This window comes from Ischnura elegans, chromosome 8 (assembly GCF_921293095.1).
Source record: "Ischnura elegans chromosome 8, ioIscEleg1.1, whole genome shotgun sequence".
Taxonomy (NCBI): domain Eukaryota; kingdom Metazoa; phylum Arthropoda; class Insecta; order Odonata; family Coenagrionidae; genus Ischnura; species Ischnura elegans.
Genome location: NC_060253.1, coordinates 62409211 through 62428623, shown reverse-complemented (window position 1 = coordinate 62428623; position 19413 = coordinate 62409211). Strand labels below are relative to the sequence as shown.

The window sequence follows — 19413 nt, the reverse complement described above, 5'->3', positions numbered from 1 at the left end:
AGCCGATAACATATTCCCTCAGAATGGAGGAGTTTGAGTTTTCCCGGAAACTCAAAAAGACTCGACCACGCGATCGAACCGCTGAAATGAGGTTGAGGAGCGTAGACGTATTGACATCCGAAGAACCGGTTTGCATATCCCGGGCATTGAGACTAAACTCCCGACCAAGCGGTCTCTATAATTAACGGCGCGGAGCAGTCCGGTGAATACATTTATACCGATTGGAGTCTTGCGGGTCGAATACGAGAGTAGGTTCTCGCTCGACCCTTAGAAAGTCTTTCAAACGAGACTGCGGATACTGAGATATGATGGTGATTTAATGGCTTATGCATGTGATAAGTTTTAGAACGAGACGACAGGGTATTTACCGGCCAAGGACCGATGGCAATGACTGAGTGAGTCTCTCGCGGGTGCAAAACGATGATATTATCCAGTTATTCACCTTTTGTGACGGGTCTTGGTTGGCAAAGCTTAACAGATTGGCTGCCTTCAAGAGAAAAGAAATTAGGGTGACAGTTGAAAGAGGCATAGCAAAGGTTAAGATAGGGAACGACCGGAGAAACCAATGGTGACAGAGTGAAGTTTCTAGTTGGAGTGGAGTTCAAAGCAGTCGCGTTCGCCAAATGTGGCTTAGCTCGGTGCTACCGATTTCTCTCGTTACTCAGAGAGTTTATGTAGTACACTTGAATGTTACAGTGTGAGTTGTTGCGCATATGTCGATGTTTGGTTTTCAATTGTTAAATAAATTTATATAGAGCACGAATTTTGATTTCAATGGGAAATTTTATTACTCATTTATCATAACACCGGACGACTCAAACATTACCTTCATGCTGAAGAAAAAAAGTATCTACTCGAACTATTGTCGTGCGTAGCATTTCTACTAAGATTTACGTAGTATAAATGGAGTGCTCAGGTGAGTCCCTAAACATCAATACTTCTGTAATTATTAGCGAAAATGCTATTCCCTTAGCTGTAGCTACTTGTGAGATTCGTAAGAAATCGATGTTCATATTAGGCTTTCTTTACCTTTTCATGGAAATTTAATATCTCATTGAACTCAACTCCAACTTCTCCACTATTTTCCTTTCCCATAGTTACATATCGCTCCCCAGTTCGGCCCTTGTCAGTTCCGACTTATGTAACATCTCTTGATTGTATCCCTCACTTCTTTTCCAAAACAATTAGACATAGAGTATCACAGTTACGCTATGTGTCTTCTGACGTTTTGCTGTTTTCTCTCCCCTTATCTAACCTTCAGAACAATAGTATAGAAATGGATTTAAAATTACTTCACAATACCCTAAACTTGACTGCACTGAACTTCTCTGTTTCTGATGATTTTTAGAATACCAACTCTATCTACCCGCTAGCTCTCTCCACTCCATCTGCCTATTTTCAGGATCTCCCTAACCAAGCGCTCACCTTTGTATCGCCTCTCCTCCCTTCTACACTAACTCCCCTTCTACATCGATATCTTTCACTTATCATGAAGCTATTTATTGTACTAGCTATGTCCCTTCCGTCAGATAATTAAATGTTTACCTCTACGACTGGTTTCATGGTTGTTGGTTTTTATATCGTCATTGTCTTTCGTCTCATTTCATGTATTTAAAAAAAATTCTGTAAGTTGGCGTTTTTTCCGCGTGTAAAGTATTATTTAAATAAATATGTATGGCCTTTCCTCTTAAAATTCCGTTTTGCTGATTTTTATATCGTCATTGTCTCTCGTCTCATTAAAAAAAATTCTCTGTAATCTGGCGTACTGCCGCACGTAAAATATGATTTAAATATATTTATGTGGATTTTCCTCTTAAATTTCCGTTTTCAAGGGTGCTCATTTTTTTACCTAGACTGTTTGATTATTTTTTTTAAGCCAACTTTTTGTATCTTAACCATGTTACTCGACAATTTCCCGTCGCACCAGTCAAATTTAAAATTAATTTAACAGTAAATTTCATTCATGGTGGACTTGCCTCGTAGTAGAAAATTTTGGCCACATTATTTTCGCGTTGAATGATTAATTCATGGCGTAAATGGTGTAGAGTTCCTCTGTAGTTTCCAAGTAAGGTATGAGTCACAGAAAACCGCATATCTTGAGTCCAGCTGGGCGTGTCCGAAATACTCCTCCCGGATTTGATCTCCACACCTCTCGAATAGCCAGACGCTCCACCCAAAGGGCTCATGCAAGCACACCTCCGACTTGACCGACCTTATATAGCGAGAGAATAAGTGATGGCGGCATCGGTTACAACAATAAGGGAAGCGACAGTGATGAATGATATGCGATGCCGTACTTGGGACACATACCTCACCGTTGCACGTATTCAATATACGTCGTCCACACGTTCTTGCTTTTTTCTACTATCTTTCCTTTATGGCCCTTACACCCACTGGTCCCGTACCCCCTGCTGCTCACTTGGTTTCAACCGCGGCGACTCCAGGTTGTTGGCATTAGGATTCGCGTCCGCCGCCTCCCGACTTCCCTCGTGAACTAGCGACTCCATTCCGCCGTAGAAAGTGATTTGAGACACAGATGGGTTAGATAAGGGTCCATTGCATACGATTTAGCTCCCTTCTTGTGGAAGTTTGAAATAAGGAAAGCTAAAAGTCTCGCAAATTCTTCTTAACCGGGCAAGATTAGTGTAAACATGGTTTCAACAAGAGTAAACTCAACACCATTAGTTTTAAAATTCCTCGCGGAAATAACATTTAAAATAATATTAACTCTTACATTTCCAGAGATTGTGAAGCCGAAGAAGACAGTTATTATCCGAAGCAAAACATTTTCCCAGTTAAATTTCACGCTATTTTGACAACTATTTAAAGCATAAATGATTCATTTGTCCTGTAATGTTGAGTATTTTCGGGATCCAATGAAAATCTTTAACAATGTTTCACTTCCATCTATTTACTTAGCCAATAGTTATTGCTTCTATTTTCCTCATGTCTTGAAATCGTTGAAGTCTCCTCGTTAAACCAGTCTTGAGCCTTTAAATGGTCATTACATGCAGAAATATTATCACGCATGGCAAATTTTTGAAGAATATTTTTATACAAATGTTGCAAAACTCTCAACTATCCAACTCTACCGGTAGCAACCTCTTATAGACTAAGGCGTTCTTCTTCATGAAATTGCTTTCTAGAGTATAAAATAGATTTTTTTTATTATATTCAGTAGGAAATTACGAGGTCTTCCCTCCACGGTGAGCGTATATCTCAGTCTGCTAGCTTTGTGTAAGCCAGTACGATTCAAAGGTGCGAATACAAAAGGAATGCAGCTTGTGCGGGGTTATATTGCTAGACCCGAAATTTATTGCTCCGGTACTTATCCAGTCACGTAATTTTCTCCGCTGTTGGCTATAAATGGGGAAACACAACGAAAGGGACAGGGGTTTTGCATTGAATAGCACTGCAAGCTTTTCAGCACTCGAAAAAATTTACGCTTCCGTTATTCCTTCTCGTATTTTGGACTCGGAAAACCTTCGCCGTATTGTGAAATCGTTTTGAGTGGAGCTCGAGTCGAATGCTTATTCGATCTCGTAATGTGTTTTTCTCGTGCGCTAAACTGTTTTCGCATGCCAAAATCGTATTTCCTGCGCTGTTATGTAGAAATGAAATGTGTCTCCTTCACTTTTGAGTTCTCATGTCTACGAAACAAAAAAGTGTGGGTCGCCACCCTCGAGAAAGAAGAAGCAGTTCGGTTTCGCAATTAGGTGGTCAGTAGGCTTTTCGCAATAAAAATATTCTGCATAATTTTTTTTGGAGAAAATATATCTTGAAAATTGATTTAAATTCATAAATTTTGTCCCCAATATTGACACATCTATTCTTAGAGTTATATACTCATACTTACTATTTATAATTTGACGTATAAATGCGACACATAATTTGGAAATTATGCTTTGGCTGTATGGCTCTGGTGGTTTACTTTATACTTGATAGCTTAGGCTGGGAAATTAGATAGCCATTTCAATTTCATTTACCTTCATTTACTGCATATATCATGAAGTGAGTGCTATGACGTCATTGCACAGGTGGTCTTAAGAACTGAATATGAAAAAGCAGCATAAAATGCAGTATTCATACTCAGCTACTTCCTTCTCTTAGAAAAAAATTTCTGGGACATATTAGTTAATTTGTTAGAGTAGGCTTGATTTTTGACTCCCGTAAATATTCCTTAATTTTACGTCGTAGTCTGTGACGAGACAGAGAAAAGTGGTCCTTCTAAGTTTCCATTTCTGCATCTTGAAGGTATTGCATCACATCTGACCTGAATATTCGAAAATATTGCGCCGCTCCGTAATTTCTCCATTCCGGTAAATTAGCATTCCTCATTAAGGTTCACGGTGATGCACGCGGAAGCATTGTATTGCTTTCTCATGAGATTCATGGACGTGGAGAAATTACAAAGCACAACCGAAGAAGCAGGAGCGTTTTTAATTACGAAATTGAATTCTGGAAAGATGGAGTACGTGGGTTTATGCTCAATCCCTTGGCGTGTCATGGGGCTTTCGCTTTTAATTTGGATTTCCTTGTGGACTGAGTGATACATTCAATATTCTGTCTGGAAGAGATATGAGTTTCTTTAGCTGACGGAGTATTACGGTATGGTTTAACGCTGATATTACTCATTTTGTGGTGAAATTATTGGAAAAAGGGTCCAGTGTTTGGTAGAATATTAATCATTTCATTTATAGGAAAATATCCGCACAGTATGCAATTAACAATCTCACAAATTGATCATGCAGCAAGATTTTATGATTTGACGGCATTGGTTATTGTGTTTATTACTGCAATTTTCCTTGAATAAATACCGGGAATTGGATACCGGACCTTGGCCAAAATTCGTGGCCATTTAATTGAATATAAGCGTAGTTCATGTGGTTTGAAATTAATGAATATATAATCTTTGTTTATCATTTGCCTTTATGCGTAAATTTTAGCGCAATTGAACAATAATTTCGAAAATGCATGATTAAATTGATGTGGTCAAGGAGTCAGGATAGCTTAGGCTGCCATATTCGAAGTTAGTTGAGAGAAATAGATTTCTACCTTGGGTTTTTGATGCTCACTGTAGTGTTTTAAATCCATTTTACAGATTTGATAGAATTTATACCTCCTTGATCAACACAGCCTCGTAGAGGTTTTTCGCTGCAGCTAATAAGCGTATGATCTTAGTTTCCTCTCCCTCATTAAGTGCTCACAAACGAAACCAGAGCAAATCATCCATAAATTTAAATTCATAATGAGTGTGCCTCTGCAGTTTTTTTCGGCGAAGAAACTCAAGAATGGATTGTGCCATAACTAAAATTCACCTCCGTGACCCATAGTTTTTGCTTTCTAGTTGACTTTTTTATGGAATGGATATGGATATTTTCCTTACAAAACGTTTGCGTTTGATGCCAGCGTAAACAAGCAACGATCGACAGTTCTGTTAATCGATTATTTTTAATCTATGCCGAGGCTAGGCAATGTATTCGTTTAGATATCAAATAGCTATGGCCCAAAAAACATGTCAAATTCTAATTCCATGTAAGTATTTAGAGGATATCTTTGGAATGTGTGACCGTACGCTAAAATCGACTCGAAAGGCCGTTTTACACGGTACACGGAATTGGGCAATCTGACGTACGTACGAAGGCGCAATCAAAATTGCGTCGTGTAAAGCGGTGAATTGCTAGAACACATGCAAGAATGCGTGGATGCGAGACGGAAAAATAGCCCCTGTTCTAATTTCGTTCATGCATTCTTGCAATTCCACGCCATTTTAGAAATTAATGCAGCTGAAACCTGCGCAATTCTGTGCCCCGTGTAAGACGGCCTGAAGAGTTGGTGCAGCTGGTTTCGCAGTGATCGAAACCATCGGTTTCCTCGCAATCCTTTCACCGTCTATCGATTGGGTCGGTCATCTGACAATCCACCCACATGGACCAGCACTGGCCATCGTAATTGCCCCCTTGAGATATTTCCGGGAAAGTAAATCGTGCTGTGAGCGCTGAGGAAAGGCCGCTGCCATACCATGAATCGAAAGGGTTGTTGAACGTGCGTTCCGTTATCACGGAGAAGGAAGAAAGGGAAAGAACGGTCAGAGTTTTATTTTTACGACTGACGGGAGGGAAAGGTCTTTGCGTAGTGGCTAGGAGGTTTGGCTGACGATCAAAGGGTCCTGAGTTCGATTCCCGGGTGAAGACTTCGGAGACTCCATCCTCCATTCACAACATCATGGCTCTGCTTGGTGACATCAACACGTGGAACACGCAGCATGGGGGCAACCAATGTCTGCTCCCAATCCATACGACCTCACGTCAGTGGCATAGCCAGGCGGGGAGTCCGGGGGTTCCGAACCCCCCCCCCCCCCCGGATTATAAAGACACTATTATTTTTCCCCATAAAAGATAACAAAATATTGAAAAAATCATGAAATTTACAAAATATTTTTTAAAGAAATTAAGCGTTTTCGATTATGAAAAGCATGAACATTAGTTTAAAACCCTCATCATAGTGAAGCATTTTACTTTCTACGTCATTTCACATATGATAACTTATTTATATGGAATTATTATATGTATAGCAAAGATTTGATTCTTGTCATAACGTCTGATTTGGTATTATAAAATTATTTTGCAATCAAAATACGAAAGAAAATATCGGCGGCTTATAACGATCTTCGATCATCAAGAATAATCGGTCATTAGCGACAGTGAAAATCCGCTCTGATGGAATACCCTAAATGATGGGCAACAACCAATTTAATTGATAAGCACGGACTGTTGACGACCATTAATGATAGTCTATTGTCCTGGTGGTAACGACTTGTAGACTAAGAGCTTCGATCATCGGCAGTTATCGATGAGCACCATCTCCATAACCCATTCCGATAACCCATCATCGATAGCGGAGTGCAATTTTGTCCACCGGAAGTTGAAGGGAAAATTTAGCCATGGAACGGACCTAGTTTCTCCAATATTCCCGTGGCTTAGCCAGGAGCTGGTATCACGAGCCAGACTAATCAAACGAGATATCATAAGACATTTTTTTTCGTTTCCCATTCCCTGACAGGCGTTTCCCTATTGCTTTTTCGTCTTCCACACGCATTGGGCCATCTTCCACGAATCTTTTCCGCGCCGCTCGTGTTATTCATTTTTTTTGGCATCCTCTGGAGCAGTTTTCCCGTCTCACTCCTCGGTCGGGCGGCTGGCTATATTGGTCAGCAGGTCGTCAGATCCTTATCCCGGAATAGCCAGCTGAAAGCGGACCGATTGTTGTTTTCGGCACCTCTTGAGTCGTGTTTCCATTTTTTTCCAGTTCCTAGACGTTTCATCCACAAAGCAGCTGGTTTTGTATTAACGATGTCTTTTTTTCTCTAGCAAAAACCAATTTTATGGGTTTCCTCTATTCTAGTACGTGATCCGTGACCAGAAATTTACTTTTGATCTACCTGTGGCCGCAATTGCAGGTAGTCAGGGCGTATGGGTAACGACTGAAAAAAAACTATTTGGTCCTTACAGTATTTACGAATGCCTTCAAACTTGGGTTCCAAAATGAGTTAATATATTTGGCCATGACCATGTGCATATATTTCTGTATTAAAAAAAAAACTCTTCTATGTCGCTGAAGCTCATTTGCTAATGCCCTATCAGCAACATCATCGAATTGTCTCTTCAATATCTCTGCAATAGTTACTTTTTGGAAGTGTAAGGGATGTGGGGATGACTTTTTAGCATTGATACATTCTCCAAAAGTCTCGAAGAGGAATTAATCTACCACAAGTAAAACAAACGAGCTACTTCCGCCCTGGTGGTGGCTTGCACGATACCCCGTTGGTGTGGATGTATTGTCGGTTATAAAGTAGTGGGAAGGCACAATTTTTGTGTGGAAAATAACAGAGAATTTCCCTTTCAAAATCGAGCCATAGTAATGCCATGATTGCCCGATTGCCAGCGCTGAAAGCTCATCTTCAAACAAAAATGCGTACTTCATTTCGTTCTTCACCCGGGTGGTGGCTTGCACGGTATGATGTAGATTTATCAATACTTTAATATTTCGGCGACGTTGGTGAAACCTCCTGTTGTCATTCTCATGTGTCTGGGAAGTATTCTCTTTCTTTCGCGAGTGGCCATTTGCGACTGGTGTCGCACGGTGGCATAGCCGTGCACTTGGGAGCGAAAATCATGTTTTCCTGGGTGAACACGGTCTCTCATTGTTTCTTGTGGGAAATCTCCTCGTCTCGAGCCGACCTTTCTCCTACCGTGCGTATCGGCATTTTTTCACGTGCACAACCTCTGCACTCCTTCTCGTGTTCGCACGAGTTTCGCTCTCGTATTTCAAGTCTTTTGTACTTTATGAATGGATTCTAGCGTTCGGTATCCTCGCAATGATATACTGTGAGTTTTTCGAGACTTGTTTTGAACAGTAATTTCTCTAATTGCTTCTTGCAGTGTTGTATTGAATATGATTCTCCTTAAATGACTTTGACTGACAAACCGACCCCTAAACCGAAGTCTATGGTCGGGTTTGGTGCTGAATAGCAATGTTATACGATATTTTACGGAACAGTAGTTTCTTCAATTGCTGCTTGCAGTGTTTTATTTAATATAATTATCCTTAAATGACTTTTACCTACGGATTAACCCCAGCACCGAAGTCTAGATTGGGTTTGGCATTGAATAGCAATATTTTACGATAATTTTTATCATTTAGATTCATATGATAGAGACTTATTTAGTCAATGATTTATGTATCTATGTGAAATTTTGGTATGACATTGAAAATCTACCTAACGTATTTACTTTTCAAGTCTAAATTACACAAATTTATTAATTTTTTCCACGGGTTTCAGAATCTTTCGGTTAAGAAGAGAATACATTCTCTATATGAGGTGGAATCTGTTTGAAAATGTTGGCAAATTTTTTTGGGATAACACTAGTGTGTCCTTACTATCAAGTCAGATTCCACCAATTAGAGTGGAGTGAATTTGGATGAAGTAGGCAAAGTATCATTACTTTTTTAATTGTAGGGCATTTATGAAGTATTATATTGCATGGAAAGATTTTCCTCTTTCTATATAGTTGACTATTTTATACGAACAAAATGCAAACTCTTTTTAATTTGCGTAAACACCAAATAACTTGAATGTACATTCCAAGTCAGTGCCAGTAGACCTTCTTTGACGAGTGAACGAGTAAATATCACTTCCAACTATTAGCAGGGTTCATATACGGGTTCCGACTTGTAGAGAATTTGAAATCATCAGCTATTATTCTTATAAACCCGGAACGCAATACTTATCAAGTGGTTAACCGAAAATTTTTACCCCGATGGACAGTTTTTGCGGTCATTTTCTTCACTGCGCGTTGTGGCTTGGCTCGCTCGGCTATCTTCATTTCTCCGCATTCCCGGAGATGGCGTCATCCCTGCCCTATAGGTCAGGAGCATCAGGTCAGGCTGGGGATCAGGGTCAGGGAGAGGACACCTGCTGTTGGCTGTCGTCTGCGGAGAGCAGGTACTACATCGCACGCATGAATTATGGATTCTGGTTCAAGGGCGTAACCGGGAAGGCACTTAAAGGTGGGGCGCGATTAGTGTCATAGCTTATGTATATGTGAACTTTTTATATTTGAGGCACAGATAAATGTTGAAGAAGGTTTACTCGATACTGATTTCGAAGTTCAATATTAAATAACAAGTTTAAACAAGCAATACGCCACGAAAAAATACACGCGAACGGTCGAACTCGAGTGATGCGTCCTTTTAAGGTTTTTGAAGTCTATTTTAATGATAGGTAGTAACTAAAAAAATAATTAAATCTCCCTGGTCTCTAATTAATTATTGCCAAATATATTTCTTGAGGAGTAGGTGTATAAATTTTGTGCATTATAACAGTGTGTAATATACACCTCAATAAATACGCCTGCCATAAATTAAAAGTAAATATATTGAAGTGCATGAAAGACGAAGTGAATGATACTTGAATTGAAGTGACGTTTTGGGTAAGTTCAGATAAGGCAATCACTATTTAAAGATGACCGCAATTATTCGTCTGAATGCTTCTGGCTTGACTGCTAATTTAAATGACTTCGTTTTAACGTAGCAGCCCTTATTGTAGAAAGGTAAAGAAGGCAAAACGAGCAGACCAGTAGAGATTTTTTGGACTAAAAATTATTACTAAAAATTCTACGTTTCCATAATACATGCTCTTTTGAGGGCAGCTATCGAAAGCACAGTAAAAGCGTGAAGTACCATAGAACGGGCTTGCGAGGATGCTCTCTCAAGTCGAGGAATAAGTCAGAGGCTATTTTCGCAGGATAAAAAATTGAAAAAGGGCAAAGGCGCCGTCGCGCTAAGGTAAGGTCAGGTGCAGAATGGAAAGAACGGAGAATTCCGACGTCGTCACCAGGGCTACCACAATCAAAAATCAACTTCGCTGCACCTAAAGAATCGGAAGATTATACTATGGAAAGAATAAGCCTGAGGATTTTCTCTAGATTGCTGGAATCACAGTTTATGGCCGGTACTAATGAGAACACCGGCTGAGGGAAATTTGTTAATAGAGCTCCTATTAGAAGGGATGATATGAGATGTCAATAGATCTAAAGAAAAGATGAGATATACCGAGCTAGGATAAAGCTATCAGGCCAAGTGTGCCCTGGATAACCTTCACCATGACCATCAACTCATCCGGCCCATTTCTTTTCTTCAATTAACTCTTTTATACGTTGATGTTACAAGCATTTGAAGTAACTCATATAATAAATGGACGCACCATAATATGTGCCCAAAGAGAATATAATGTTTTTTTCATATTTCTCGCATATAGCTGCAATGGTAAGAACAAATAGCAACAAAGTTAAGAAATCGAGATGAGATAAAGAAAGAGACTGTAATTAAATCAATCATACGTAACTTATCGTAGACATCTGACAAAAGTGGGCGTAACCTCACATTCGTGTGTATTTTGCATAATATTACAATCAATCTTATATCTTATAATAATTGCTAGAGATTTGACTCAATATAAATTACAAGCCTCTAAATATGAATTTAATTTCCTCGTAAATTCAGTGGACATAGCCAATAGATTAATAACAAATGAATCATTTTATAGTGGCATTTGAGGCACATAGAAACGTCTAGACTGTAACCTCGAAAGCAAAGGTCAAGTTCTGACGAATCAATGACGCTGACATTTAAACCGTGCATCGTAAATCTTCGAGGCATGAAATATCATATTTCATATTTTTGACGTCCCTTCGAGGAAGAAGAAGTCTAAGTCAAGAGTTTCCTCAAATATATAACGTGACGACCGGTTTCTCACGAGAAAACCGCCATTGCGTCGCCAGATGACTTCGCGCCCAAAGAACCGGTCCACCCAAGTGAAAAAAATAAGGGAGGAAGTTAGTTTTAACATTTTCATCCTGGAGCCCAGTTTCTTTTTGCCGGACGGGAACCAAATGGGACCCAGATATTGGGTTATCGATTAACACAAAAAAATGCACGCGAACTGGTTGATATGGAAATAGGTGAGAGCGAGGTGCCGTCTCGATATGATGAAAAAGGAGAATTTGAGGAAATTGGATGAAAGTGGAGAAAGGTTTGGCCGATAGCGATTAAGAACTCAAAGAAGACTCCTGAAATCCTTCTTGAAGCCAAAAGAATATACATTTTACAGAGGTTTTTTAGCTTGTTGGTAGCTCCTTTCGACGTGATATAAAAATAGCATAAGTCAGATGCAGTAATCCTAAGCCTACACCCTAATAATAATACCCTGAGAAAAAGTGATCGACAAAGGCCAAGAAACCGAAACCGAATCGTCGGGCAACAAACCGAATAAATATAGGGGAACACACGGAAAAACAACATCAACAAAATAATAAATGATGGATGTTCCTGTTTGAGCAAAGATAATGGGTACTTTGTAAAGAAAATATGATTAAAAAGGGGAATGCGAGGAAAATATATGATATAAGAAAATATATTGGTCGAGAAAGGTAGAGTCGATAGCGATTACGAACCCAACAAGGATTCCTACTTGAGTCCTTTATGCCGCAAAACAGATATAATTTACTGAGGGGAATTTTAGTTTTTTTATATTTTGGTGGTAGCTCCTTTCGGCGCTACGTAAAAATAACAAGCGTTAAAAATAATTAGTATGCACGGGTGCACGTGCTTGTGCAAAGAAAATGGGTTCTTGTAAAGAAAATACGATGAAGAAGGAGAGTTTGAAGAAAATAGATAACGGTGGAGAAAGGTAAGGCCGATTGTGATTAAGCACCCAAGAGGGACTCTCATTAGTTCACAAAACAGGTAAAATTTGCAGAGGGGAATGATAGTATTTTAGTTTGGTGGTAGTTCCTTTCGGTGCAACATGGAAATAGCAAACGCTGATACTAATAATGGCTAGGAGCACCTGTTTTTTCAAAGAAAATGGGTACTTTTCAAATAAACCTGGAACACAAAAATAGTACCAAAGAAAAAATACTTGGAAATATTTCATTATATCGATGCAAACAAATTTTGACATTTTTCTTAACTATTTACTCCCAAAATTTCACGATGATTGCTTATGTTTTAAAAGATTAATGCATCCTTAAATGACCGGTGGAGTAATAGAGATTCGTCCTCTTTAATCTAAAATTCGTTCTCATTGTTTTCCACGAGAGGCAGTCAGCGTGTGGTACCCACATTTGATTCCCTTTGCTGCATTAGCATTATTAATCGTAAACTGCACTTCCCGTTATCTCTCCGTTGCGACCGAGAAGTCATGAAAGCGCTTACCTATGAATGACGTTCCCCAGTTGGTCGCCAACTCTCTTCGAGAGAGGAGCGTAGAAACGGAAAAAAACATTGAAGCTGCCCAGTCCGTGGTTTGCGTGCAAATAGTCCGAAGCGTGAACTGGAAAAAGAACGCGAATGTGTGCTTTCGAGTCAGCATCGTTCGCTTCAAACTAAACGTGGCCAAAGAATCGCAGAAAAAAATAATGACTCGCTCGCTTTGGAAAATTGTTGGAAACAAAGGAGCTTTCACATGTGATTCCACGCTGTTTTTGTGGACCGCTCCCCTCCTTTCTCCCTATTCTTCTTTTCGAAGATTATTCTCCATGTTATTTTTTATGACCCTCTTCGAATACACTGCTCGGACAGTTTGGCTTTTCCCTTACGTTACTCCAGAAGAATTTCCCCAAGAATAGGATTGATGAGGGAAATTTAGGGGATTAATTGACAGTGTAGCTAATAGTTTCTATTTATAGCTGTAATGGCAGGTGGCGTATTATATGGTTGGAAAATTGATGCCTTCGTCGATTGTTCTGGAACTTGGATTTTTCTAGGTCTATTTTGCCAACCTCATGTTTATCCTGCATGCCTCTTGCATGCAGCAGACAGGACTGCCGAAGTTAAGGTTAAATGGTCATCATTCCAGCCTTAGCTAGGGTCCAAATTTGCCTAACTTCGGTGATCTAAATGGTAAATGTGAAAGAATATGACAAGAACCTATTCTCCGAGTATTTAAACCTACGTATCGTTCTTTACCCAAGTGAATGAAACATTAACTAGGGTAGTTCTTTTGCATGTGTATACTTTTACGAAGTGTTATTTCCACGGATAGAAGTGTTAAAAAATTTTCCATTTTACGGCTCAAAAATAAGTATAAATAAAAATATTTATTCAATTATTTTAATGATAACTAAATTTTTCCATAAAGCTCGATTTATTTTCCTGGAGACGGAACTTCAAATATTTCCCTGGAAACACGCACTCTTACGAAGCAACACAGAAATGTTTTAAACGTATTGATGGAGCATCATTTATTGCTGTCATAACATGCTGAAGTATAATAATCGAGTTAATTTTCATCAGAGACCATATTTGCCGATGAGCCAATACGGGAGAATGAAAAATACAGTCACACTCATTTCATTCAAGAATGAAATAATAAGACATTGAGTTGGTCAGACAACTATGTTATCTCGTAATTTCATGGGAAAAAAGTATTTTTTCAGCTAACGGACGCAAAAAATTTTGGTGTCAGATTCCGTACCTAATTCTCTGTGCGTACTGCCAAGGAATGATTTTTGGAACGCGAGTTTCTAAATGACCCAAAATCTGAATGACCTTGCCTGGGGATCGGGCAAGGTTGCGACTACATGTGGAGTTGCCCGCTCTTTGGATTGCTAAATCTAACCGCAGTAACATGCTCTTATTATATTATTACCAATGATGCAAGTTCCACGCCATTACCAACTTCAAAATGCTTATACATGCTGCTTAAATAAACTAAAAAAATCACATTTTCTTTGAATTGACCACGAATAAAATTATACGTTTATTTTGCCATAGTCATATTTTGACTCACATTATTTGTGATTTACATTACTATTATCCCTCCCACCCTAAATGAAGGACGTAATAATGGTAGTGTTCTAAAGCTCATACCACTCTCTCCCATTTGTTTTTTGCCGATCCTTCAGCATGTACTACTCCAATCTTTATGTCAAGGCTACTGCTAGAAACTACCGTCTTATTGCACTACCACCGTTCCTTTGTTTTTTGGAGTCATAAAATATTGGTGAAGTAACAATTTTTTTTCTGCAATTGCCCACGTTTTCTAGACTTTAATGACGCCCAACGTGACCAAGTTGACGATGCATCTTTTTGAGTGCCTATCTATTAGGGCGGTGCGTTATGCACTTAGCAGCCGAAGCAAACCCTCAATGCGTACTCATGACTCTAAATTTTTACGACGCTGGCTGTCGAGAAACTTAGACAGGCAAAACTATAAACGTCTAAATCGGTCACTACTGGATTTACTGTGGGAGATCGCTTAATCCGCTTCTGTCGGCCGTTCGAAGATGAAACGTTCGCCTATTGTTCGTTCATTCGCGGAGAATTTTCATCGCTATTTCGGATGGGGGCGTTCAAAACTTTACTCCCGTTAAGCCAGCGTGAATATGTCGGTTGAAATGGACACTGACTCTCTCGGGACAATGGTGCTTCCGAAATGTACCGTTGCGTGCCTCCTTATAGCGGAAGGTGCCGTGGAAGGGTGCATGACTCACTTATAACTTGGTTTTACACTTGAGTTATAAAGAAAGAAGATCTAATCTAATCACACGTTGCGCAATTAGCGAAGGCATGTCCATATTCAAGGACGCAGCTGAAAAGTTTGACGAAATATAGGTTGAGAATCATTACCAGACTACCACCTGTTTAAAGCTCGAGCTTGGAATATAATTACTGGCCTTTGCTGAGTAAGACCTTTACATTTCAGAAACAAGGAAAAGCCTTTAAGATGCACTAGGTGTGTTTGCCTTGGAATTCGGTTCATAATATTAATATTATCCCGCATCAACCCTTGAAGGCAGCGCAAAATATATAAAAATCTTAGTTATCCTCATTGATTTTTGCATTGTGCCCGAAGTGCTTATTATATCTCAATTTTCTGAGCTCTACTTTAACTAGGCCTGTTATTCATCTCTTTTACACTTTATTTATACCTAAATTATAAGGCGAATTATTTTCTAAATACACGAAAATGATTTTCTTGACTCGATTTACCAAAGTAGATTACGCTTTCATTCATTATGCCACCGATGTAGACACTAAAATGAAATACTATGGGGTAAAATCATGGATCAATATGGGTATGATTGTTTTCCATTTTGCATAGCATTTTTGCTTCATCATGCTGTCGTTATCCAGTCGATGTGAAGGCTACAGCACCAAGAGATTCCCGGAATACATAACCCAACCGGTTTCCACGTCAACGAGGACACTCATTCTCGGGTGCAACATTGCCTTGTTTGCTGCAAGGTAACGAGTTGCCTTCTTCCCATCTTCCATATGTATTAATGTGATCTCGCTATCAAAGTCTTTCATCTTTCAGCCAGTCACTTTCAACTGGAAGGAGCTTCACGGTCTGCTTGGAGCGATAAATTTGTATTCGAAATTCATCTTTGGCCAATAACAATAATTATATAAAATTTTTGTAACGATTTTTGGCGATATGTTAGGTTGTGGAAGATCGAGTACAAATTTTTGAGTAACGTATCGTAAAAAAATTGTTGTGTAACCTACTTTGTCTTTTAGTGTAAACGCTTAAGATTGTGTAATGCTCGAGGTCCTATTTGCTTCATACAAATCGTTCATTGAAAACCGATTGGCATGAACTGTAAATCATTGAATTACTCTATTTTATTAGAATAGCGTGTACGTCTAATTGAATGGTTTCGATTAGTTTAATAAAAAATCAGATTTGTCCTGCCATTCCCTTGAACTACCTTGTATCCTTATTCCACGGAATGCTTCCTGTGAAATTGGTTTTGTAGCTCTTATAGCAGCTAGGTTATGAAATGATTGGAGTAGTTACTTCAATAGATCGATTTAATGTAAATGAGCACTTGATACTTATTGATGATTAATAGAATATGGATGTTAGCGATTGAATGTCATTTTTTAATATTTCTTTTTTCACTGACTGCCTCTGTACAAATCGTCATACGGGGAAATTAGATAAAATATTACTGGAAACAAACCTGTAGTCATATTCTGGCAATGAGGTTGTGAAAAAAGATTGCTTAAACGCTCTTTTTAATGGAGTATATCCGACACTTAAGGTTTGATTTTCAGCTGTAAGATACGCATGATTGGGTAACAAGACCACCTTGGTCTCATTAGTAAATAAAAAGGTCAATTTGCGAATTTATTTCGTAAGCCACTTCAAGATGAAATAATCAATTTTGAATTCCATAAAAGTTCTTTTTGCGGCGCAGGATTTTGGTTATAACTATCATTTGAATTCATTGCACCCGCAGATAATATACTTCACAGGCTCGCCTTAAGAACGGTGGTGATTTAAAATTGCAAGTGGGTATGCAATGCACATGTGACAGTGAGAAAAAAATCCCGACAGTCAATCATCAGTCCAGTCAGCTCAGTCTGTTGTGGTTATTATGTAAGTATTCTACCGGTATTGGTTGGCCTAAGTGGAACATTCTGCGAATCACTCTGGCTTGTCTCCCTTACCAAACTAGACTTTTCATTTCAATTCACTATAAGGCTTACTCCTATTCGTTCTGCATAAATCCTTTCCCCTTACCCCGCTCAAAAGAAATTATTCCTTCTAACGTGGTTAAAATTCCCTTTCCTCTTAGAATACACTGCATCCAAGCCCTTTGTATTAGTAATAAATATCCTTATCTCATATAGAAGTTTTCATCTCCTCTCCCACCATATCAAGCACTTCATCGCTCCTCCACCTCAGCATTCAATTCACCTTCTCCATTTTCCTCCTTACCCACATCATGAATAATACGGTGGGCATATGTCAGAAAAAAATTCGTTTCCATGATAGAGAGCCCTCGCAGCAAGATGAATTTCCGATTGTTGGTAACGGAACACACGGAGTAAAATAGCCAAGTTCACTGATATGATGCTGGTATTCTTTTCTGGCGACAGTCCAGAAGAATCTACCTTTAGTACTGTTTTCCTTTTTTATTCACCGCTGTCTGGCGTCGTTCAGCTATAAAATCTTACCGCTTGAGTATATCATGCGTTGAGACGTAACTGACGCGAGATCCCAGTTCTTAAACTGTTCTAAGGTCACCCCCCTTGTACGATCAAACTTCGCGATGTGAGGAGTGATTAAGGGCTTATAGGCAAACCTTTTTCGGTTTCTTTATTGTCACACTTGCGCTTTTTGTTTTAGAATCAAGGATCATATACGACTGCGCCGGCTGAAGACTGCATTTAATACGTGGTAAACTTGGCTCGAGTCTTTGGGCATTAATTCACTATGTCACTCATGCGTGTCGTCGTTTTTTTCTTGAAAAGCTATTTTTTAAGAGTCCTAAAACAAGGTGAAAAAAATTTTGTAAGCTTCTTTTTTTTAATGAAATGCCTCATATTTTCTACTGATTCAGTTGGTTACGAATATCAGAGTCCTTATCATAAGTTACTTTCTTGACAGTTGAAATTCCTGATTATTTTCTAAATTTTTGCTTAACACATTCTTAAAAATACCTTAAGTCATTTGTGGTTGATTGTGCATGGAATTCAATTGATACGAAGCGAATAAATTTGAATTATTGTAGAGAGTTTATTAAGATGCTGTCAACATAAACGAATACTTGAATACTTGAACACTTCGAATATCGTTATTTGTTTCATTTGCCAATTCAATGGTATTTTGAATTGAGATTGAGGCATATTTTTGCTATTCATTATCGGTACGTTGAAATAGTGACTTTGACACTTTATACGTAACGTTCAAGATAAAAAATAAGCAATGGTTTTGTGGAATCGCGATTTCATTGGCTATCCCCGTTTCCACGTAGTTTTTTTCCCTGCCTTATACCTATGAATAAGATAATATTCGTCTTTTTCTTATTTTGGACTATATATATTTTTTCAGCATCTAAGGATGTACAATTCCTCAATTAAAATACTACTTTTGCCTTGAAACGATGCTTCTCTGAAAATAGAACATAACTTAACTGTTTCCCAACCGCCAATCTTAATATCTCATGGCTGTAGAAATCGACACAATTTTCCCAAAACTGACATGTGAAGGAATTCAGTGAAGAGCGGTTTTTACCGGTCCTAGCGGACGAACTCAGTTGGGGCCATCAATTTCATAAACGTCTCGGAAAAATATGTTTTCGATATTTACCATAGAGGAATTTTTTCCACGTTACGTTAATGAAACTGACCGAAAATTCGACCATTATTTTCACTTAGTCAAAAGATTGGCGTAGCTAATGGTATCATGCAACTACTAACAACAAAACAATACAGGTATTCGAAAACAGTTTGAAAATATTATTTGAATGAATAATGTTTTCAGCCGAAGACGATATAGAAACCGGCTCTACCTTCTTTGTTGAAATGCATTATTTTACCTTCTTTTTATTACGGAACGTGGAAATAATTTGTTATTTCTAGTTCAAAAATGTATTTATTTTTCCGCCGTAATTGTGGTTCAGAGGTACATAAAAGTATCAAGATGTATTCAATTATGCTAATGGGGCTTTAATGAATGGATCAGCAAACCACGCTTGGCTAATAAATATTTATAAATTGTTTCGATACTTTTTTGCATGGGGAATGTCTATGGAGAAGGGCGAATTTGAGAAGTTTAGCGCGTGCATTATTTTTATGTAAAAATATCTCTCAAAATTACTGATAATTTTATCTCACGTCTTATTATCGATTTAAAAAAATGTACCTCAGGCATGAACTCGTTGCTGACTCTGTTTTATGGAGCTCAGTAGTAATATTGCTGAGAAATCACATGCCAGAAGCTAAGCTGCAGAAATTTCCATGGCTGGTTTATGCTTGTAAATCCGAAATAAAGCTAAGTTTTCATAAGAAAGCGACTAATGTTTGATTGAAATACATTAAATGTTACCCATTTTG

At 38.6% G+C, this 19413-nt stretch overlaps 1 protein-coding gene across 1 annotated transcript in view; it reads right to left on the bottom strand.

The window, feature by feature from the left end:
• Positions 1-19413, bottom strand: part of LOC124163837 (peroxidase) — a 242856-nt gene that overhangs the window by 210040 nt on the left and 13403 nt on the right. The gene's annotated exons all lie outside the window — the stretch shown is intronic.